This window comes from Pseudophryne corroboree, chromosome 7 (assembly GCF_028390025.1).
Source record: "Pseudophryne corroboree isolate aPseCor3 chromosome 7, aPseCor3.hap2, whole genome shotgun sequence".
NCBI lineage: Eukaryota > Metazoa > Chordata > Amphibia > Anura > Myobatrachidae > Pseudophryne > Pseudophryne corroboree.
The window spans coordinates 132,744,366-132,769,965 of record NC_086450.1 but is presented as its reverse complement, the minus strand read 5'-3'; the positions used below and the strand labels follow the sequence as shown (position 1 = coordinate 132,769,965).

Here is a 25,600-nt window from a genome sequence, read left to right as displayed (position 1 = left end):
GCATTTATGTATCTGGCACTGTGGGGGCATTTATGTATCTGGCACTGTGGGGGCATTTATGTATCTGGCACTGTGGGGGCATTTATGTATCTGGCACTGTGGGGGCATTTATGTATCTGGTACTGTGGGGGCATTTATGTATCTGGCACTGTGTGGGCATATCTGCACTATGGGGGCATTTATGTATCTGGAACTGTGGGGACATATCTTGCACTGTGTGGCCATTTATGTAGCCGGCACTGCTGGGGGGCATGTCACGTGTAGCTGGCACTGCTGGGGGGCATGTCACGTGTAGCTGGCACATGTCACGTGTAGCTGGCACTGCTGGGGGGCATGTCACGTGTAGCTGGCACTGCTGGGGGGCATGTCAAGTGTAGCTGGCACTGCTGGGGAGAATATCATGTAGTGTTCCCGCCTGGCGTCTGTGGCTAGGCAATGTGTCTCAGTGCTCTAACTGGCGCAAAGTGTCTAACGTGCTGTGCCTGGCGCAAAGTGTATAGGAGGTTCTACCTGGTGCAGTGTATTAGCTGCACTACTGTGTGGTGTAATGCAAATTGCCACTAGTTTGTGGCCACGCACCTTCCCCACGAAGCAACGCCCCTAAATTTTTGCTGCGCGCCTTTGGCGCACACTGTCCATGCTTTAGCATATAGATATGGGAACAACAAGCATTATAGTATGTACATCATTTTGCCCTCCTAACTTAAAAATGTGCCCTCCCTGTGATCAGCACCCTGCCCTAAAAAGTGAACACTATCATGTGTAGCTGGCACTGCTGGGGGGCATGTCATGTGTAGCTGGCACTGCTGGGGGCATGTCATGTGTAGCTGGCACTGCTGCGGGGCATGTCATGTGTAGCTGGCACTGCTGCGGGGCATGTCATGTGTAGCTGGCACTGCTGCGGGGCATGTCATGTGTAGCTGGCACTGCACATTATGTGTATCTGGCACTATACTGGAGACATTGTGTGTAAGGAACACTGCTGTGGCTGTTATGTGTAAGGCTGCTAATTGTGTGCGTAGAGGGGGTGTGAAAATATATTTATAGTTTGATGATATAAAGTTACGAGGCCACGCCCACTTTCCCAGGAGCGCGGGGGGGGGGGGGATTGGGCGCATTTACATTTTCTCGCTCAGGGTGCTAATAGGCCTGGAGCCGGCCCTGAGGGGGGATCAGAGGCATACGTAGGTACGGTGGCAAAGTCATAGCCTGGGACCTTCTGAGTGCCTCTTTTGCCATCTAAATGGGCTGGCCAATGGAAGCAGGAGAGCTGTGGGTGGGGAAACATACAGAAAATAGGAATTAATTGAATCTTCCTGAATGGGACCCAGGGCATGCATCACCCTTAAACATAGAAACATAGAATGTGACGGCAGATAAGAACCACTTGGCCCATCTAGTCTACCCCTTTTTTTACCATATTTTTTTTTATCTCAAACCTTATTTGATCCTTATTCCTTTGTAAGGATGTCCTTATGTCAATACCATTCATGTTTAAATTGCTCTGCTGTCTTTCCCTCTACCACCTCTGATGGGAGGATATTCTACTTGTCCACTACCCTTTCTGTGAAGTAATTTTTCCTCAAATTTCCCCTGAACCTCCCTCCCTCCAGTCTCAGTGCATGTCCTCGTGTCCTATTGCTTCTCTTCATTTGGAGAATGTTTCCCACCTGGACTTTGTTAGAACCCTTGATAAGTCCTGCTGTGCACTCACAGATGATCAACCTGACTGGGGGAACCACCACTGATCTCAGATGCAAACTGCTTCTTATTCACAGGTATTAATGAAAATACTGAAGATAAGATAAGGAAGCAGCTCTGCATTCTATAAACTACTGGAATTAAGGCGCCTATAAATCAAACCTTGCTGTTGGTGTGCTGTTCGCTGCTCTCACAAATTCAGGGTATTAGCAAACACTGTAGAGAATACAAACTAAAAAGGAGTAGAGAGCGCAAACTGACTCAAATTTACTTATATTTATTAATAAAAAGATAAATTATATTCAACCCTTGAAATGTTACACAGACAGTATCAATCGCTTTAGTATCTAAAATTAGTAACAAAAAATTAGTAACAAGTTGGCAATATATCACAGAACACACAATTTATATAACTGCAGGTGTATATTAAGACAAAAATAGTGCTTAAAATAGTTACTTCAGCTGAAAAAGTGTATATAGTAACTTCCTACAGACTGTTCTTGTAGGCAATTGAGAACCTACAATTAGACCGCTGTGATTCCTTTATTTTAAAGGTGAATAAACAATGTGTTCTCGGACTTATGAAATGAATCAAATTTAATACATAGACCCCAGTTTCCACACACAGCTATCCACTGTGATATTAAATGAATTGCGAGGATACTTGCCCTTCCAACTTTGACATCTCCAGAGCGCTTGCACCTTCTTTCGGTTCCGGGAAGTCTGTGTGTGGTCCTCTTAGAAGGCTGCAGTTTTGATGAGAAGTGTGACCAGCAGCGGCTATGTCCGCAGCTCAGGTTATACTGTGCTACACTGTGTAATTGCCTCTTTACCATTGGCGTCCACAGTAACCGGGGCTTGCCGCTTAGAGGAAAGCCAGGGCAGGTGGGCGGCGCCAGATACCTCCGTCTGAGGCGCAAATTAATGAGTCAGCTGGCTCGTCTATAACAACGTCCTGAACAGCTGCGGCCAGAAGCCAAAGCAGGCGGCTCCAACTAACCAGGATAGGGCGACTCTGTGATAGAATTGCTGTCTGTGCAAATAAGCAGGGATCCCAATGTTTTGACGCGTTTCTCGACCATAAGGGACCGGTCATTCCTTCAGAGGAATAGATTGCTACTTCCTGCCCAGTCTCCATTCTTATAGGGACAGCAAGTCACTTATTACATTATTACAACCACCTGATTTCACACGTTAGGTGGTAACTGGAAAATGTGTATAGCGTTAAAGCACAAGTTTATATATCACATATAGCATTTATTAAAAAAGCATATTAAAAAAGCATTATATTTAAAAGGCAGATACTATTTAGAAGAGACAACAATATAATAAATGAAATGGAGTCATATGAGTCATATGAGCAAATATTAATAAAAAACACAACATAATACTTAGAATAAAAAATATATATATATGAGATAGATAGATAGATAGATAGATAGATAGATAGATAGATAGATAGATAGATAGATAGATAGATAGGAGAAAAATAAATAAATATAGGAATATAGAAGAAAAATAAAATATCACACGCCATCACTTCTGTTCAGATGAAAACAGAGGGGAAGAAACATTTATTTACAGAGTACCATTCTCTGTAAAGAAATAGGGAAATAGTAAATTTCTAGTAAAAAAAAAAATGTGTGTATATATATATATATATATATATATATATATATAGAGAGAGAGAGAGAGAGAGAGAGAGAGAGAGAGAGAGAGAGAGAGAGAGAGAGAGAGAGAGAGATCATGGATAAGTCATAAGGTATTATTATTATTAGTATTAGGAAAGAGGAAAGGGAAAAAAGGGGAGGGGAAAAGAAAGGGGATTCTGTATTGTATTGTATTGTATTCTATAACTGGTTCAAGCAATGAATTACTATGTGCAACATGGCTATAAATGAAAAGCATGTACTGACCAAATGTATTTTTTCCTTCCATAGCTGGCAGACTATTTGATGCTACAGTATATGGAGACTGTGCATGCTTTCCATTATTCGTTGCAGTTATTCTGTATTTATGGTAAGTTACTAACAATTTACAGATGATGTTCTGTTTATTTACCTAGATATTATTATATTATGGAATAGTAACAGACATTCTGATTGGCAGGCAGGTGTATACGTGTATATGGCTCCAGCCTTTCACATGGGCAGATTTAGCATCACATATATAATAGGCATAGGCGTGCGCAGCTAATTTTATTAGGGGGTGCACCGCCCAGGGACATGTCTACCACTTACATTCTCTCAATAAAGTAACATGGCTTAATCTAATTTCTCCCTAGTTATTAATTATACAAATAGATATAATACACCGCAGAGAAATAAAATTAAACATAATTGTGCAACCACCGGCCAGTACTGACTGTCTGCTACGGAATAACCCTGAGTCCTAGCTGCCGCTGCACCCTACCGCTGCTTACACTTACTCAACCTATCCCTGACCCACTGGCGGAACTAGAGAGTGGTGGGCCTAGGTGCATATACATTCCACCCCCCTTCCCCACCATCACCAACCCTTGCACCCCCCAGCACCTACACCCTGATTTTGAGTGAGCCATCCTGAAAAGTACGGGAGATTTACGGGGCCAAACGTTTGAGTTTTTACATAACACAGGTAACGTTTAAAATGTACACATGTGCCATAAGAGCCACATCTGCCTCTTTCTATGCCATCAGATCCCACCTCCTCTGCAGGATACCAGCATTTGTCACATATGTCCCCGTGCTCACCAGCTACTGACATTAGTGCCCCTTATTCACATCACAGTACGCCACACAGTATGAGCCGAAATTCACGTTACAGCACACAGTATGAGACAAAATTCACATTACGCCACACAGTATGAGCCGAAATTCACATTACACCAAACAGTATGAGCCAAAATTCAGATTACGCCACATGGTATGAGCCGAAATTCATATTACGCCACACAGTATGAGCCAAAATTCATATTACGCCACACATTATGAGCCGAAATTCATATTACGCCACACAGTATGAGCCAAAATTCATATTACGCCACACAGTATGAGCCAAAAATCATATTACGCCACACAGTATGAGCCGAAATTCATATTACGCCACACAGTATGAGCCAAAATTGATATAACGCCACACAGTATGAGCCGAAATTCATATTACGCCACACAGTATGAGCCGAAATTCATATAACGCCACACAGTATGAGCCGAAATTCATATTACGCCACACAGTATGAGCCGAAATTCATATTACGCCACACAGTATGAGCCGAATTTCATATTACGCCACACAGTATGAGCCGAAATTCATATTACGCCACACAGTATGAGCCGAAATTCATATAACGCCACACAGTATGAGCCGAAATTCATATAACGCCACACAGTATGAGCCGAAATTCATATAACGCCACACAGTATGAGCCGAAATTCATATAACGCCACACAGTATGAGCCACAAATCATATTACGCCACACAGTATGAGCCGAAATTCATATTAAGCCACACAGCATGTGCCTTGGGTAACTTATGGCAAATTCACCACTGGTAGCATAAGTATGGCTGCAAGAAAAAAAAAATTATACTTCCAATAATGATGTCACATTCATATTATATTATTTATTATCTTTCCCCTTTTTTTTTTTCATAGGATCTCTAATACTTGTATGTATGATGATAGGGAAGGATATTGATAAATTTGGCTACTGGTAATGGAACTCACAATATCAGAAACAGTGACTCACTGTCCATCTCGGTGACAGAGTCTCTGTTGAACTGCCCCAGCAGAATGTGTCCTCCAGTGACGGCTCTGAGTCCCCATGAGAGGAACGCTGGCTGTGGCTTGGCTGCACCCTAGGATTGAGACTGAGCGCGGGTAGGAGGAGAGCGCGACGGCCGGGAGGAGAGCATGGGCAGACGCACGCTGTGATATAATAACATCAGATGACTTCAGTTTCCCCCTGTGAGGCCGCCGGCACGTAAAGTACACTAAGCACTGTCATCACTTATTAGCGGGCGCCGGGCGCAGCGGTAGGGGGAGGCACAGCAATGGGCTGCAGGCTTGGCTATTCTATCACTGTGCTGTAGCAGGCAGCGTGCGAGGTGCCGGACATTAGGGGGTGCCTGTGCGCACCAGGCACCCCCCGTGCGCACGCCTATGATAATGTGTAGAATGTCAGGTGTCTATAGTAATCTTAGTCATTGGATTCTTTAAACTCAGTAATAGAGATGAGAGATCAATATTGTATTCCTGTCTAGTGTAGAGAGCAAAATGTCATCTGTTCCACTGAAACTGGAGAGGAGAGGGAGCATCTTAATAAGTATTAGGTCGGGATTCAAGGGCAATTCCACCAACTATGGAAGTAGGTTCCTGGCATAAAGGGGGGTACTCACGGGAGAGATGTGTGCTGAGCGATCTTAACACAGACCGCTCAGCACACATCTCTCACCCCGCTCAGCACAGCGCGATGTGCTGAGCGAGGGGGAAAGCCGATGGGGGGCCGCTCACTTCACACAACGGTGAAGTGAGCGACCAGCTAGATTGAGCCTGCATGCAGGCTCAATCTAGCACCGGCGATAGCGATGTATCGCTGGGGGGCATACACACGGCAGATCCGTGCTTAAAATCTAAGCAATCTAGCAAGATTGCTTAGATTTTAAGCACGGATCTCTCCGTGTGTACCCCCCTTTAGACTGTATCTCCACCATACATTTTACTGCCCATGGAATTTTACAAAGAACAGTAGGACATCTATTCCATAGACTTAAAACTTCTGTGCATTCAACAGCAGAGACATTCTGCAAGCTTACATTACTATATTTAAAGATGCTCCCCATTAGTCATCTGTTATTGGGTAATTAAGATCTTTACGCCATATCCTGTATTTACTAAATTTGGAAGGTCAGAGCAGCGATGCTCTATAATCAGCCTGTAGAGAGCTAGAGTATTTGGAAAATTCATTGCTTGTACTTAACTCTTCAAAGGATCATTATTTTTAACCAAAGAGTCTACAAAATGTTTTAGTTGGTGATAAGCCCAGGACTTAAGGGCAGGAAGGTTGTTGGTCATGCAGTGTCTAAAACATCTGTCCCTTTAGCCACCAGCTGAACAATGTGGAGCCATCGTGTCCTGTCCCATAGTGAGCATGAGTCCCAGGAAGGAACACTGGGTTATACATAAGTGATGTTATTTGGGGGGGTAAGGGGGGAATAAAATTGAAGGTATGTGTTTAAGTGTTCTAATTTATTTCCAGCAAGTAAGCATCTGAGCTATAGTAAGGTGGGGAAGTGTAGGAAAATTAATGTCCAGGATCTACCTGTAGATAGAAAAGAGGTCACTTCTTTTGTGGAACATTGTGCCCTAACATGTCAATATGTCCAAGCCAGTGGTCCCTTTAATTGGATAGCATAATAGTTAAAAAATAAAATCTGTTCTTGAAAGTTGAAAATATTAATTAGTACACATAAAGACAAAAAATATAGGTGTAGAATAAGACAATTGAATTAAAATAATTTGGCAGGTTATATAAAGCACCCATGATGAGTTAGTAGGAGAAACATAGTGATGACCATCGACGGCTCTGTAATTAATGGTCAATAGGTTTCACTATTGGTAATAAACCATTGATGAGGAGCCATTGACGGTTAGACTATGCACATAGTGGGGCTGGTTCTCATCATCGGGGATCAACCACCAAAGTTTTACCATTAGTGACTTCCCATCAATGGTAAACCCACCTACCACTGCCATTAGACCATCGATGGTTGCTAACCATCAATGTGTGATGTCCACCCTTATCAGAACACGACCTAAGTGGGTAACCTGATATGGCTCTTCCTACTGTGCTGTGGGCAGGTGGTATCTTATGGACCTGTGAGACTCTCTGCGACTGTGAAATAAGATCAAATCCCAGTCAAATGATGATGGGGACTCGGGAATAAGATGCCAGGATGAGCACACCCATCCCACACAGATAATAGGCAGGAGTGATTTAGTGATTTTGCTTGTGTTACAAATTACATTCGTAGTCTTACATGATAGAAGACATATTAAGAGTAATTTAAAAAACAATTCTAGAACTTATACCCTAAGTTGTTGTTCAACAGTCACTTGTCACCATGGCCCTCATTCCGAGTTGATCGGTCGCAAGGCGAATTTAGCAGAGTTACACACGCTAAGCCTACGCCTACTGGGAGTGTATCTTAGCATCCTAAAATTGCGACCGCTGTATTCGCATTATTGCGATCACAAACTACTTAGCAGTTTTAGAGTAGCTCCACACTTACTCTGCCTGTGCGATCAGTTCAGTGCTTGTCGTTCCTGGATTGACGTCAGAAACACACCCAGCGTTCGCTCAGACACTCCCCCGTTTCTCCGGCCACTCCTGCGTTTTTTCCGGAAACGGGGTAGCGTTTTCATCCACACGCCCCTAAAACGCCGTGTTTCCGCCCAGTAACACCCATTTCCTGTCAATCACACTACGATCGCCGGAGCGAAGAAAAAGCCGTGAGTAAAAATCCTATCTTCATAGCAAAGTTACTTGGCGCAGTCGCAGTGCGACTATTGCGCATGCGCACTAAGCGAAATTTCACTGCGATGCGATGAAAAATAACGAGCGATCAACTCGGAATGAGGGCCCATGTTGTGGTGAAGGGAAGGGGGTATTCTGTTTCTTCTTTACAGAAAGAAGACAATGTGCTGATAAATTTGAATGGGATCTCTGGGACCTAGCATTAATGGCTGACCTGAAGGATCCCTTCCCAGGAATAAAGATATTCGGCAGGATGTAATGTCGCCCAAGTCCGGCAGATGTGCAGGATGCCGGTTGAACTCAGACATTTTTCTTTAAGGGGCAATCACTTACAAGGCATCATTTTGCCTTGTAAGGAATTACCCCTTTAAAAAAAGGTCTGAGTTCGGCCGGCATCCTGCACAGCTGCCAGACTTGGGCGGCATTACATTCTGCTGATGATCTCCAACTAACCAGTTTTTCTTATTTTTGCAGCTGCAGAAAAAAGAAATCAGGACATCAAACAGATAACACCTATATACTGATTCTAAATAATTACACCACAGGACAGACTAACAGGTCCATTTTTTACTGAGAGAAAAGTCCTATCTACAATGAAAAGGATGTTTTACATACGGTTTCTGTGTATTTGTAAAGAGTTACCACCATACATGACATCTATCTATCTATCTATCTATCTATCTATCTATCTATCTATCTATCTATCTATCTATCTATCTATCACTATGTAGTAAGTGATATATGATATGACAAATAATACTAAAATGATGTCTACTTATTAGTCTCATTGTCTTAGATGTTGAGAAAGCTGAGGATATCGCCATCTGCCCACCTTTTACCCCACCTGCATCACCAGCAGGCAGCTCTCCAAGCTTTGATAAATCTCCCCCATATTGTTAAGTGAAGTCACAAAATGATCATTATGGGTATGATTCAGAGTCACAGGCAAAGCAGCCGCATCAGAGGCTGACAATAGCTGGAATCTCCACCTAGATTCAGAGTCGGCCACACCACTTCTATTCATCTGCTTGCAAGAGTGGCTGTGATCACATTTAGCTAACATTTGTACCAGCCCTATGCTTGATGCAAAAGATTTGTCGGAAATCAATTGGATCTTTGCATGTGCTCACCTATGAATAGCCCAATATTCCACCACCATGCCCACGATACACGTATCTTGCATGCAAACACACAGTCACCATTCAGTTACACCCAGCTCCACCATGGCATGTCATGGACCCTGTGCTAGGAAATAGGTGTAACTAAGCATGGGGGGCGTGACTGCTTATTATACAAGGCCCTGTGAAGATTGTGTGTGCCACTGCTTCACTTACTGGCTCGAGCGCTTGTTGGCCACGCCAAACACGCCCTGGCCAGAGTAATCTGCACCTGCACACACTACGATGATATTGGCACGGTTTGTCATATTGGAAAGACAAATCGTGCATATCGTCTAGTATGTATTCCCCATTTCTCGCTCCTGCAGGTTGCATGTGATATCTCTTCTAGTTGGTCGTGCTGCATGGCCAATCAGAAGACATCGTGTGCGACCCGGAGCAGTGTAATGAAGGACAGAATGACGTATCGTTACTACATTCATTACATCATGTAGTGTGTACTGGCAATCTCCCTATTTTTGGGCAAAGGGAATTCGCCCGACCATCATCAAGATTACCAGTCGTTCTAATGTGTACCAAGCCTTACTCTTCAATAACGTCCAAGAGGCTTCTGAATTCTGCAGAATTCTCCCTATTCCTGGGAGGGAAGACCAGCATCCAAAAGGGGCAGACCTAGATGGGCCAAATGGCTCTTATCTGCCATAAAATGTGTCCAGTACTGGAGAAGTGGATGACCCAGGTGCTTTATGACACAATTTCCCTATTGCTCAATGACACAAATCATTGAATTGAACTGGTAGCGGGGCCAAAATGGCATAAAACAAATTACTATCAGGGGCGCAAAGAGCCACTCAGGGCCCCGGTAATGAATGGGGGCGTGTCCACAACTACTAAAAATAATATAAAGTAAAAATGAATAGCTGCAGGGCTACGAAGCCACAGGGGGCATCATTCTAATGCAAGGGGGGCAGGAGGGGGAGCGTGAGAGAGCTCCTACTTCCTGCCTTGCTTGCGTGTAGCGGGTCCCTCCTCTTTGGCCGATGCCACCTTCCCAGTGCTATTTGGGAAGATGACGCATGTGCACCATACTTGCCTACTCTCCTGGAATGGCCGGGAGGCTCCTGAAAATTGGGTGGCACTCCCGGCCCCACCAGAAGAGAGGGCAAGTCTCCAAGGCGAGCTCCAGCCGCCCGCAAACCCCAAAACCCTTAGCAACCCCCCCATGCTGCTGTCCAAAGTGGGTGGCCTATGGGGTCAGATGGCACTTTTCACATCATCCTGGCCCCGCCTCCTGCCTAGCAATGTAGATAATCTCGGCATTGCATGGCAGGGACACGATGATGCAATAGTGCGTCCATGCACTCAAACCCGCCCCTATACATCATCTGCTATCCGCGCCACGCCCCCGCTGCTGCATCACGCCCGCCCCCGCTGCTCCAACCTGGCTGCCCCCTCTGGGAGGGAGCAGCCAGATTGTCAGTAAGTATAATGTACACTAAAGAGCACAGTGCCAGAGTCTTTTCTCTCAATGTGTGGACACCTTCCTGGAGACATCTCTAGGAAGTTGGTGCCAGCTTAAACTATAGGTCATGCTTGCCGACACTCCTGTATTCTGCGGGAGGCTCCCGTTTTACTGCTCCGTCCTCCGGTGCCCCGCAAAGCTCTCCCAATCCCCCAGAATCCCCCAGCCCCACCTGAACATCAGTACCGCGCATGCGTGAGTCCAGCGTCAATGTGGGCAGAGCTTGGCAGGAGAATTCAAAATAAGCCTGCCCTGCACCGCGGGTCTGTGGGCAGCATCAGAGCTGCACAGCCCATCAGAGCCTGTGAGTGGCCAGCCACCATGGAGAGCTTAAAGCACAGTTCCTTCTACAGTTGCCGCAGCAACAGCTACAGATCCCTCCCCCTCTCCCTTCACCTCCGTATGTTGGAAGCCACAGACTGAGAGACATCCAGGAGGGGAGCTGGTGAGGAAAGCAGCTTTGGTCTGCTGGGGAGTTTGACAGCCAGGGGCTGCTGGGAGCTCACGGAAAAGGTTGGAGCAGGAGGAGTGGCCAGTCTCAAGGTCACTGTATGTGGTGGGTATACATCAGCAGCTCCATAGGCTGGCACTGACACCTATATGTGTGTGTGTAGGTGACCTCTGTGTGTACTGTATGTGTGTGTAGGTGACGTGTGTGTAGGCTGCATTGACCTATTGTGTGTGTGTGTGTGTGTGTGTGTGTGTGTGTGTGTGTGTGTGTGTGTGTGTGTGTGTAAGCTGGCACTGTCCCCTTTGTGTGTGTAGGCTGGCAGTGACTTGTGTGTGTAGGCTGGCACTGACCCGTGTGTGTGTGTGTATGTGTGTTGGCACTGACCCCTGTGTGTGAATGTGTGTGTAGGGTGGCACTGACTCCCTTGTGCTCAAACAGTGGAAGTTATAAAAACACAAGAGGGCTCATGTTGAGAGGAGTCAGTGTCAATGATTAAATAAATTAGCAATACTTTGCAATTGCACATGCCACCCATACACAATCCCCCTCTAGCAGCATGCTGCACTTAGTAATTTAGATGTATCATCCCCTATATACAGTATACATAGAATTGAATGTCAGATAAGAAGCACTTGGCTCATCTAGTCTGCACTGATACTGCTCCCCCCGCCCCCATGTATAACTGTGCCAGTGTGCAAGGCGACATGGGTGCTATGTAACCCTGTCATTTTTGGCGCTGCTATTCAACAGATAATACATTGCCCCAGCATATCGGCATGCTAGCGGTCAGTAGCACTGACCGTTGTGACACCCGCAGCTATCAATTTTGACAATTTTAGGCGTTGATGCCCATGGATGTGGTAAGTTAGATAGAATAGACTTAGGTCGACAGCGTCTAGGTTGACCACTGTTGGTCGACAGTAAGTAGGTCAACATGGTTTCTAGGTCAACAGGGACTCTAGGTCAACATGTACTAGGTCGACATGAAAAAGGTAACATGAGTTTTTAAAAAAATTTTGGGTGTAGTTTTGTTCATAGAGTGATGGGGAACCCTAATTAGTGCACCATGTCCCCTCGCAGGGCTTGCTTCGCTCGCCATGCTTCGGGCAAGGTGCCTCGCTCCGCTACTGCCATGCTCGGCACAGGTTACCATTCCTAATTGTAGTCCATGTGGATCGTAAAGTATGAAAAAGTAAAAAAAAAAAAATGAAAAATAAAAATGTGAAAAAAACGGTCGGCCTTTTGTCATGTCGACCTAGTACATGTCTACCTAGAGTCCCAGTCGACCTAGAAACCATGTGGACCTACTTACTGTCGACCAATAGTGGTCGACCTAGACACTGTCGACCTAAGTCTTGTCGACCTAGAGATCGGATCCCGATGCCCATACACCACAGCAGGGACAGCACTGTCCCTAGCCGCGGCCGGTGCTGGCTCCGGGCTGCATAGGAGATCTTGTGAGAGAGAGTAGCAAGATTTTGCATATGTGCACTAGAGCCAGCTGGGCAGGGAGACACAGCGCATCAGCACTAGGATGATGCGTTGTGCTCTCTGGCGGGGATCGGCAGAGGGGGGAGTTTTCACTCTCCTGCTTCGGCAGACAAGACGCTCATACATCTTGTCAATGTAGCTTCCTGCTTCACCTTGCTAATGCGGTGAAGCAGGAAGTGCTATAGCGGCACGGATAAATCTTCCCCTTCGTATCCACCTGCCACTGCATAATACCACCCTGAACTTCAATTGTACGCCCATTGGTGGAGATAGACACACCATTTAGGCAAAGCATGTCAGCTTAGTGGCGCACTGTGCATACTCTCATACCATCTAGAACAGTGTTTCCCAACCACGGTCCTTAAGACACACTAACAGTCCTGGTTTTAGTGATATCCAGGCTTGAACACAGGTGACTTAATTAGTACCTCAGTTATTTTGATTTAACGATCTGTGCGATATCACTAAAACCTGCATTGTTGGCGTGCCTTGAGGTCCGCGGTTGGGAATGCCTGATCTAGAATCTACCTGTAACTAGTTTCCAAAAGTAGGCAAGTATGCTATAGGTACCCCGGCACCCTGGGGCCGTGTAATTAGCACCCCCCTCTTTCGGCCCCACTGATTACTATGTCCCTATCGTGGCCGGGAGATGAGCTCCTGGCTAAGAACTGGATGTCATGAACGGATGGCAAAAAAATTCAGCAAACATTGATTTCAGTGTTTTATACAAACACAGGACTGTTGTAAAGTGCTTAAATGTAGTTGCTAAATTGGTAGTCGAACACCCCCAAGCACGTGTCTACACAGTCTAATGGGAAATCCAGATCTTGCCCAGACATGCAAATCTGTAGATCTAAGGAGAGAAAACAAGCAAAACGAAAGGCATTTTAAATACTGCTTCTAGTTAAACCATGCTTTGCCTGTACAGTACTGCAAAATAACAGTGAGTGGTTATTATTTGTATTTATTACTAATTCCAAAAAACAAAGAAAAACATCATTTTTTGACACACTGCCCTAATAATTAATTTATTATTGCTACAGTATGTCCTGAATAAAGTCCAAATCACATATGTTAGAAGGTAAGGTATGCAATAAGTCAAATACAATATTGGAACTATCCTGGTTCTCAAGAATTAAATTCTCTGGAAAATATCTTTCTTCAGGAGTAGATGGACAGGACAATGTTTAGATCAGAGATGTTATGGAATCACAAAACTGAACATGACTGGAATATAGGGGAATATTTATTAAACAATATCTGTGGGCTATCTCCCCTGAGAACACCTGTTTTCTGAAGGTACCCACAAATATTCAGGATTCCTGGATTTAAAATACAGGACCAGATGTACTAAGCCTTGAAAAGTGATAACATGGAAAATGATAAAGTACCAGCCAACCAGCTCCTGTTATTTTTCAAACAGCCTGTAACATGGCAGTTAGGTACTGATTGCATGGTACTTTATCACTCTCCACTTTATCACTTTCAAGGCTTAGTACATCTGGCCCATAGAGACTGCGGCAGATATCTCCAATACCTACCACGGTCCCTGCATTAAAAGTCCAGAAAGCAAAGGTGCCGCCATAGATTTCTATGAGGGCTGCTATGCTGTCAGATTTGCCAAGCAGCTTGGCTCTGGTAGTATATACCATCTGAAGATGGTGTTAGCCTATAGTAGCCTCTGGGCTATATCAGCAATATTTTTAGCATACTTGCATTCCCATCCCGGAAGTTGCATGAGAGTGACAATTTTTCTAGCAGTGCCTCACACCCCTACAAGAACGGGTGGATTCCCCGCATCCCACTCACTGCCTAATAAAGTGGGTAGGATGGGGATATAATACTGGGAAATACGGGTTCGTGAGAAGGGGGTGGGGCTAAATGATACAAATCATGTCACTTAGCCCCACCCCATTTCATAGACGTGTGAAATGCAGTATTTTGCTGTGATGGGGGCAGGGCCTAATGTACTGGAGAGCCCATCCACGCCCCCCAAATCTATCAGCTGTATCTCCTCTCCGGGCTTCTCCTGGAGAGAAGAAAAACAAAGTCTTCAAGTATGAATTTCAGGCAACTGTACCAGTGATTCTTTCCCTCTCCGTCACCCCTCACTGATGCATGTGCGGCCGAACATTCACAGTACATGCAAAGGACCCAAAGCAGGAAGCAGATTGACAGTGCAAGGTTCCAGTTCTTAGCCAGGAGCTCATCTCCCGGCCACAGCTTGTTACTACTAAATATGCATGAAAGTTTAGTTTCATATTGCACATTTAGAGTTCATTTATTTTTATTTTTTTATCACATTCGGATTAAACATGCGGATTGTGATAAATACAGCCCATATCCTGAATAGGTACTGTATGAATGTGTTACACCTAGGACAGACTGCAATGTAGTAACCTGCCATCATGCTTCCTTAATGTCAAAATTAATGACACAATTAAAAGTAAACACACCTCATCTGCAGGGTGTGGCTACTAAGGTACACATTTTTACAAGCAGAATATTAAAAACTCTTTTTAATTAAACATAATAAATCACCTTGGTATTTTCTTGGCTGTGGTTACAAGTTAAAAGTTCAGTGTGAATTCTGTGTGCCAAATAGTCCCAGGTTAAAAATCTCACAACAACCACTTTTAAAAGGGAGTGGTTCATTCTAAGTATCAATTAAGCCATCATGTAAATAGAGATTGTAGTATTCAGAAACATGTATATAACATATATATATATATATCTATCTGTGAACACTGATAAATAGAAAATATACTAATCTCATATGTTCCAATGGTCCTCATCTATAGGCTTACCATTCCATCCCTTTAAACCGGGACACTCATGAATTACAAGGTGAAATTCAGGCTTGAAGAGCGACCTGGGAGTAAAATCCCAGGTCCCATCATTCAGAATTGAATCCAGGTTGCATCCAGTGAAAAACCCTGGTCAATAGCAGTGGCTCCGACCCGGAACTGTGATCCCGGGTTGGTGCTTTTCAGACATAAGCGAGTCCCAGGTAGTTTGGTCAAGACCCAACAAAAACCTGGGATTCTCGATATTTCTAAAAAAAAAAAAAGAGTATGGTAGAAGTTCCCAAACTCAGCCCTCGAGGTACAGTACAAGTTTTAAGTATATCCATGCTTGTCCACAGGTGACTTTAATTATTACCTCAATTTGATTTAACCATCTGTGCTGACCCCGGAACCACTTGGGGTCCAGGCATTCGGGATACCGGCTGTTGAAACACCGACACCTGAATCCTGACACTGCTCAGAATGCCAGCGCCGGGATCCTGAAAGAGCGTTTGCCGGAGTTGTGGAGAAGTTAGCCATGGGGGATTTTGAGGGTGAGGGTTAGGGTCAGGCTGCAGAAAAGGAGGGTTAGGGTATTAGGGACATAATACTTACTGTACCTACTAGTTTTTGGGATTCTTAGCGTTGGGATGCTGCTCTCTGTATTATGGCGGCTGGCACCCTAAGCGCCAGGATCCCAATACCATTCCACTGTTTGCTGCGTTTGCTGTAGGGTTTGGCACAAATGGGCAATGATTGCACACGTAGTGATTGAGGACTTTCCTTTCTGCCAGTTTTGATATTTATTGGATTCTAACCAGCTCAAGCTTGCCACATGTATTAGCCACCACCACACATTGATTTGTAAAAAAATGAGGATTGACCTTACAAATCACTGCATGCATGGGCTGCTTTTCAGCACTGAAAGGCCATTTTCTATAGGGTTTAATGGCACACCACGTAGCTGACATGGTCTAGCTTGCTCAGGAGCTCTAATGCCTGTGTGCATAAAGCCTAACTGAAAAATTATATTTTTGCTTGAAAGCACCTTAATGCAACAGTCCGTAAAGTTCCCGTCTCCATGTAAATCTAACTGTAATCAACCTGAGCAGTTTCCTGCTGCGCCCGAAGCAAACTCATAACAATGATAATAGGGTTCTAAAAAAAATCAGCACGACAGATTTACATGGCTGTGATGGGTAGTTTGACATCAATAGGAAAATAATGGTGATATATGATGAGAAGAATTTTTTTTTTTACATTTGTAAGGTGTCATATAATTAAATGTCTCCATAAAGTTTAAAGTTTCATTAATGATTTTATGGGAATCTTTCTATAGACTCTGAATTGCAGTAAGAAACATGTCAGAACCATATGCATGACTGATGTAGCATTTTATCACTTGTGTAATGCAGGTGACAAATCTCACAGGTGTTTGTCCCTCAGAACACGTTTTCAGACATTGCAGTTGTGCTTGGTGCATTTTTAGATGCCCCTATAGGGCGACCCATCAAAACTTGCACCAGCGCTTTGGTAGGTGCAGATCCTCCGTCTAAGTGTGGCCTCCAGTGCGAGCCATTAAGCGACTGTTTGTGCAAACACTTCAGTGACACAGCCGCAGCACTCCCATATCACACGCATAAGACAGACCATTTCTATGTGTTTGTATAGCCACCTACTACTCACCACCTAGGAATGCCCAATACATTTTAATATATTTCTCAATGGGAACTAGGGATATTGCAACTGTGTGAACACAATCGGGATGCATGCATGGTCAGGACTGTATAAACCCGTGTCCGCACCCCTTTCAGGTATTTTGAGCCCCCTCCAGCCCTTCAACCTTTCACCCCACTACAGCCGATGTTTGGGAAGCAGAGCTTATGCCATCATTTACACTTTCAGTGATCACACAGACACTGATACTCAGTTGAAATAAAGGGGCTAATTCTGATCTGATCGCTGCTGTGCTTGTTCGCACAGCAGCGATCAGGTCTGAACTGCGCACGCGCCGGCGCTTGTCAGACAGCCGACGGCTGTCTTAGCCCTGTGATCGCAGAGACAGTCGCTGGGCGGGAGGGGGCGGCCTGGCAGCGTTTGTCCACTGTTTAGGGGGCGCGGTCTGGGCAACGCAGGTGTGCCCGGACCATTGGGAGTGGCGGGCAGCGGTGGCTGCGTGATGTCACATGCAGCCATTGCGACCCCGAGCAGCGACGAGTACATCCCTAGCCCTGTGCTGGGCGTCCCCCCGCATGTTAGGGAAGCTGATTGTAGATGTGCTAAATTTATCGCACATCTACAATCAGGTCTGAATCACCCCCAAAGTCTGCTGACCTCTTTTCTCACAGCGCGATTGTTCTTCCTTTTCTTTTCTCTTTTGAAATAGTGCTAGTGCGCTAATGGTCTGCTGCCACCCCCCCACCCCCGCCCCCCACACCCCATCCTTGTCTCAAAGCAACCCTCAGCTGACTAATAGTGTGTCTTGCTATGGCGTGTAGTGTATCTAACCATTGGAGCCCTAGGTTGTAAGTAGCAGTGCCTCAGCAAACACAACTTAATGAGCCACTAGGCTTCAGTCTAGTTAGCCTTATAGATAATATGGTCCTGTGCTCTGTGCGACTTAGTCACATATAAAAATACTCACTGAAGACAGTCATCAACATAGTGTGACATATCTGCAATTGGTAGCATGCCATCAATAGCAGATAACCTTCGGGTAGCTATCATAGGTGGCAATCCATGAATGGTTTACCATCGATGGTTGATGGCCATCCCTAGTGTGGTAGGAAGCAGAATATTGTGATGTTCTCTAAGGAACAGTAGTGGGGCAGATGCATTAAACCTGGAGACGGCATAAGGAAGTGATAAACTAGTGATAAGTGCAAGGTGATAACGCACCAATCAGCTCTTACCTGTTAATTTATATATTAGAGCTGATTGGTTGGTGCGTTTATCACCTTGCACTTATCACTGGTTTATCACTTCCTTGTGCCTTCTCCAGGTTAATAAATCTGCCCCAATGTAAGACTGGTGAGGCAGTAAAACTTTGACACAGTTGGCTGACTTACACAGATATTGCAATATGTGGAATAACATTCCCTGATTTTCAATGAAATACAGTTCAGAGTATAGTATGAGCGTGTAGAGCATGTACCAGGGCCGGACTGTCCATCTGGCACTTCTGGCAAATGCCAGAAGGGCCGATGGGCTTGTGGGCCGGTACTGTCAGGCAGAGAGCCGGGAAGGCCGTGCGCAGCGCAGCCTCCGGCCCTCTGCTCTTGCCGCCCCCCGCATCCCCTCCTGTCTCCATAGAAATGGAGGTGTGCCGTGAGCCCACGCCACCATGACTCGTGGCACGTCCCTGTGTGCTGGTCGCTCCAACCCGCCCATCTCCATGGAAACGGGGGCGTGCCATGAGTCCATGCCCCCGAGACTCATGGCACGCCCCAACTATAGTGCCCAGTCCCAGTCCGTCCGTGGCATGTACTGAATGTTTAAAAAAAATAGCGATGTGGTCACATACTTTTGGCACCATGGATAGATGAAGACCGCTGTGCACTAAAGCTTATTGTACATACAGTGTATTTTACCACAGGAAAACATCAGGGATGTCCTAAAGCAGTTCCTCAAGGGGAGGGGACGCCCCTTAGCAGTTATGAGAACCCGGTGTCCAAAGGAAGCATCTTGGGATGTGTAAGTATCAAAGGCATAGAACCTAATGAACGTGTTCACTGAGGACCACGTAGCCGCCTTGCACAATTGTTCTGCGGAAGCAACACGGCGGGCCGCCGAAGAAGGTCCAACAGACTGAGTAGAATGAGCTTTAATAGCAGCAGGGGAGTCCAGCCTGCGCATAAGCTTGTGCAATCACCATTCTAATCCATCTAACCAAGGTTTGCTTATTCGCAGGCCAGCCACGTTCGTGGAAACCAAACAGTACAAAAAGGGTATCTGGGGTATCTGACCTCCTGACAGAGGCAGTCCTCTCCACATATATACGGAGAGCACTTACGACATCCAAAGACCGCTCTTTGGGGGACAAATCCGAAGAGATAAAGGCCGGGACCACAATCTCTTGGTTAAGGTGAAAAGATGACTCCACCTTAGGTAAATAACCTGGGCGAGTTCTAAGAACTGCCCGGTCATGATGTAATATTAGAAAGGCTGGACGACAGACCAATGCGCCTAGGTCTGACACCCTTCTAGTAGAGGCAATAGCCAACAGAAACATGACTCTGGCCGTGAGGAATTTAAGGTCCACGGACTCAAGAAGTTCAAATGGAGACTCTTGCAGGGCATTCAGGACAACAGACAGATCCCATGGAGCCACGGGAGGGACACAGGGAGGCTGAATACTTAACACACCCTGAGTGAATGTATGAACGTCAGGTAGAGACGCAATTTTTCTCTGAAGCCACATCGACAATGCAGATATGTGAACATTGAGGGAAGTCAGACGAAGGCCTAAGTCCAGGCCTTGTTGTAGGAAAGCCAGGATTCTGGATGTTTTGAATCTGTACACATCATAGTTCTTATCAGGACACCAGGTGAAGTAAGAATTCCAGACCCTGTAATAGATCCGGGCAGATGCCTGTTTGCGGGCTTTCAAGGTAGTTTGGATGACCGCCCCAGAGAATCCTTTGGCCCTCAGGAGTGATGCTTCAAGAGCCATGCTGTCAAAGCCACTCTTGCCAGGTCTGGATAGAGACACGGGCCTTGTACGAGGAGGTCTGATCGTTGAGGAAGTAGATGAGGACGCTCTATCGATAGACCCTGCAGGTCTGAGAACCAATGCCGTCTGGGCCATGCCGGGGTGACTAACAGTAGTATTCCTCCTTCTTGCTGTAACTTCCACAGGACCCTAGGCAGGAGTGACACTGGAGTGAACACATAAGGAAGCAGAAAGTTTCATGGAATGGCTAGTGCGTCAACAAACGCTGCTTGAGGATCCCTGGTCCTTGATCCGAAGACCGGAACTTTGTGACTGTGTCGAGATGCCATCAGTTCTACATCCGGTAGGCCCCACGTGTCCACTAGGAGTTTAAAGACTATCGGATGAAGACTCCACTCTCCGGTGTGTACGTCCGAACGACTGAAGAAGTCCGCTTCCCAGTTTAGGACACCCGGAATGAACACTGCCGACATTGCTAGCAGATGGCGTTCCGTACATCGAAGGATTTTTGACACTTCCAACATTGTCTGACCGTACTTGAACAGGCCTTTTCTGTACAAGATTCCGGGGCAAGAGGTAACGTATTGAACACCGCCTGCAGCGCCAGAATGTTTATCAGGAGGAGAGACTCCTCCTTGGTCCAACGACCCTGGAAAGAGTGTTGCTCCAACACCGCACCCCATCTCCGCAGACTGGCTTACTTCGTCAGCAGGACCAAGTTGAGGATCCAGAAGGGACGGCCCTTGCTCAATTGCTAGTCCTGTATTCACCAGGTCAGCGTTTGATGAACCTCCAGAGTCAAAGTACTCATGTGAGATTTGGAAAGAATTTACCTGTGCAGAGGGCAGGAATTAAATTGAGCGTACTCTACTATGTCGAATGCCGACACCATCAGGCTAAGTACTTGCATCGCCGAGTGCATCGACACACTGGGGCAACAAAGGAAGCATCTTATCCTGTCCTGAAGCTTCAGGACTTTCTCCACGATGACTGTGTGTATCCAGGAGTGCCCCCAGGTGCACCATGCTCTGAGCTGGGACCAGAGAGGATTTCTTTCAATTGATGAGCCACCCATGGGCTTATAGGAAGCTTACCATCAGTTGTAAATGACATCGTGGGAGTTTGCCAGGATCAGCAAGTCGTCCAGATACAGCAAGATCCTGACTCCATGACGACGGAGATGTGCCGTCATTACGGCCATGACCTTGGTGAAGATCAGAGGAGCCACAGCCAGTCCAAATGGCAGCGCCTGGAACGGATAGTGTAGGTTGCCAATAACAAACTGCAGATACTGCTGATGTGACTTGGCAATCAGTATATGCAGGTACGCATCCTGAATATCCAGGGATACCATATAGTCTCCGGGTTCCATCGCCAGTACAATTGAGCGCAGCGTCTCCATAAGGAACTTGGACACGTTCACAAACTTAATTTAGTGATTTGAGGTTGAGTATAGGCAGGAAGGACCCATCGTGCCTGGCCTTTTGTTTCCCTTGAGGTAGAAAGGAACAAAAAGCGGGACCTTTTGCCTTCTGTGCAGAAGGATTAGTATTTGGGAGAAAGGCAGTCTTGGCAGCAGCCAGTACAGACACAATCTTATTTAGGTCTTCCCCAATAGAAAAGAAGAATGTATCTGCACTCTATGCAATCAAAAAAATCAATAGATTAGGTCAGTGGTTCTCAAACTCGGTCCTCAGGACCCCACACAGTGCATGTTTTGCAGGTCACCCAGCAGGTGCACAGGTGTATTAATTACTCACTGACACATTTTAAAAGGCCCACAGGTGGAGCTAATTATTCACGTGTGATTCTGTGAAGAGACCTGTAAAACATGCACCGTGTGGGGTCCTGAGGACCGAGTTTGAGAACCTGTGGATTAGGTTATACCAACCAGTTAAGCCCCATTGAGGTGTCTCACTCTAATAGTAGAGATATTAGTGTGGGGGTGCGGCCCGTATGCAACCAGATTAATACAAGACAAAGGAGAACCAAAAGTAGTTGCCTAGTTGAGCGCACAAAGGAAATTTGTATTTATTAAATTTTATTAAAACTTAGCTTTTAATGCTATGCCTTCTAAAATGCCCCCTTTATACGGGGATTACACAGCAAAACATAGAGGTTAAAACAAATCATTACATACAAACATAGAAGTGAGGAAAGAGTATATAAGTGTGGATAGATTTTAAAAGGCGGTAGTTCCACTATTACTCCAGCAAGGTGTAGGTATAAGATTACTTGTAGAGCTTCTGAGAGTCTGAGATATATTCACTAGCAAAGTATTCCAAAGTGTTGTGGCTTAAACACCAACATAAATTCATTTATCACAATAAATTGCTATTATGAATAAAATGTATTTTTTTCTGTGTATTCACAATGGATATGTTAGGTTGTTATCATGCAACCCTGAGATAGTATGAAATAATATAAGTGACAGATGTGTATCACTATTATGCAACTAGAAAACTGTAGCAACCTGCATGTGTAATCTTATCCTGCAGGGTTAATTTTCGCTACTATAGTATTCTTTTATATGCTACAGAAATATTTAGATACTATGTATCAGAATATACTAGCCAGTTCACTTCCTCTATGATACTACTTGGCAATGGACAAGTTATGCACTGAGTCTGACACATAGACTGATAATAATGCTGTTGCTATCAACAACGCCACATAGATATCAATTGCTCTCAATGCTGTCTGAGTAGATGGCTTAAGTAGAAACACAGATTCATTTATCACAATAAATTGCTACTATAAATATAATGTGTATTTTTTTGTGTATTTACATTGTTATAAAACTTTATTGTTTATTTGTTACTTTGATATAGTGCGCACATTCATCACATGTTCCGTATCACTGGTGTACATAGAACGAAACAGTGAGACAAGTCCCTAATACGGGATGATGTTGGTATATGGATATGTTAAGTTGTTATCATGCAGCTCTGGAATAGTATAAGTGGCAGATGTGTGTCACTATTTAACCACTAAGGAACTGTAGCAACCTGCATGTATTATCTTATCCTGCAGGATTAATTGTCGCTACTCTAGTATTCCTTTATACGCTACAGAGATATTTGGATACAATGTGTCAAAATTACTAGCCAGTTCACTTCCTTTGCATGTGACTGACTTATGCTAGATAGCTGGCAGAAATATGTCAGGTCACGGGTAAATCTATGACCAAGACAACACGTCCATATAATTATTACTGAGCAAAGCAGTCCTGCTATGCTACTGCTGTGCAATTGACAGGATATGCACTAAGCCTGACACATAGATTCGTGACGATGCTGTTGCTACTGACAACGCCACATAGATATTAATTACTCTCAATACTGTCTGGATAGATTAAATACATTTCTCCATTACTCTCTATTGCTCCCTAACGACCAACACTGGCATTGAAGTGGGTTCTAAATGACCTCACTATACGAGGATGCCAGTGGAGGCCTATTCCTGAATTACTTTCTGTTTGTGTCTACACCATTGCTAAAATTAGGAGTGTGGTGACCGCCGAAACGCCGACGTGCACGTTTCACTGTATAGCTTTAACGAGGCTCCCCAAACAATATGTCTCCATTAAAAGGGAGTACCTCCAAGGTCTTTTTGGAGTTCAGGTCAACCTTCCATGACCTCAACCACAGAACACGGTGAGCCAGGACAGACGCAGTCGATGCCTTGGCCGCCAACACACCCGCCTCAGAGGACGCCTCTTGAATATAATAAGAAGTGGTGGTGATGTGAGACAGGAGGGGACATGATCAACATTTACAAATATATAAGGGGACATTATACAGATCTTGCGCAGGACCTGTTTTTGGTTAGATCAACACAGAGAACTCGTGGACACTCGCTCAGGTTAGAGGAGAGGAGATTCCGCACAATACGGCGTAAAGGCTTTTTTACGGTAAGGACGATACGTGTTTGGAATTCCCTGCCTGAGGGAGTTGTAATGGCAGACTCAGTCAACACCTCTAAGAATGGGTTAGATAAATTCCTAATGGATAAGGATATCCAGGGTTACGGGGCATAGTCACGCACTATGGTTATTATAAAAAAGAGGGGTAAAACGTAACGGCAGTCATCAACTTCAGTCAAAATGTTCTACAAAATAATCGTGCATAGGAGACCACAAATAGGTTGAACTCGATGGACAATTGTCTTTTTTCAACCTTAGATACTATGTTACTATGTTATGTTACTATGTTAGGTATTGCCTAGTATTGTCAGATATATCATCAGGCAGCTCCTCCTCTAATGCCTGAACCCATGCTTCAATACCTTTAGCAGCCCAGGAGGCAGCAATAGTGGGTCTATGTACAGCACTTGTCAGGGAGTAAATAGATTTCAGGCATCCCTCCACACACTTATCTGTCGGTTCTTTTAGTGAAGTGACAGTGGTGACAGGGAGAGTTGATGACACCACTAGGCGGGTGACATGAGAATCCACCAGCGGTGAATTTTCCCACTTGTTACATAACTCTGCAGGGAGAGGGTAGTGAGCTAAGGCTAGTTTAGAGACAAGGAATGTCTTCCCTGGATCAGACCAGGGTTCCTGCCTGATGTCCACCAAATGGTCAGAATGGGGTAACAGATTTTTAGCCACCTTCTGCCGTTTAAACATGTCAGTTTTCTTGGTGACAGTAGCGGGTTCCTCATCATCAGTGATTTGTAGGATTTGCTTAATAGCAACCACTAGAGCAGTGACCTCAATTTGCATTGTAGAATCCTCATCAGAAACGCTTGATTCAGTGTCTGACAGGACAGTATTCTCCCCCTCCTCTTCAGATGAAACACCAGAGAGATTTGTGGATTGTGAGGAGGAAGCAGTCCGCTTAGATGTCCCAGTGACACGGGAGTGACCGGAGGTAGATTTTTGTCTAACCAAGGAATGAGACAACTGCTGCAACTGGTTAGACAAGATGTCCACCCAAGACGGATTAACCAGAGGGACTATTTGAGGCTGTAATGGTACAGGCGGTCCCATAGGGGGCATTAGGCATTCCACTAGAGTACCCAGTAGGCTTGAGAACGCGGCCCAGGGTGGCTCCTGATTGGCCACAGGGGTTGCGCACTGACTGGAGAGTGTTTGACACATGGTACACAGATCATCATACACAGCTTCCCTCTCTGGTAAATCCTTGGCGCATACTCTGCATGATGCAGGAGCGTCCACAGATTTACTGCCCTTCCTGTTAGACATTGTACACAAATGCAACAGAGAGCGGTTTAGTACGATGAAGCCAGAGTATAATACCTGCAAATAAATCCGATAGTATGTGACTGTCAGAAAAAGCTTTTTTAGGGCTGCTCAATGCAGCCCTCCTGTTAGATGACC

General features: G+C 45.1%; 1 protein-coding gene and 1 long non-coding RNA gene across 5 annotated transcripts in view; one reads left to right on the top strand and one right to left on the bottom strand.

Annotated features, from left to right (window-relative positions):
- Positions 1-25,600, bottom strand: part of RBMS1 (RNA binding motif single stranded interacting protein 1) — a 621,011-nt gene that overhangs the window by 361,591 nt on the left and 233,820 nt on the right. The window lies entirely within an intron of this gene.
- On the top strand, positions 1,734-8,893 carry LOC134943455 (uncharacterized). Its single transcript, XR_010181548.1, has 3 exons — positions 1,734-1,778; positions 3,642-3,720; positions 8,691-8,893. It is a non-coding gene; the product is annotated as an uncharacterized LOC134943455 (long non-coding RNA).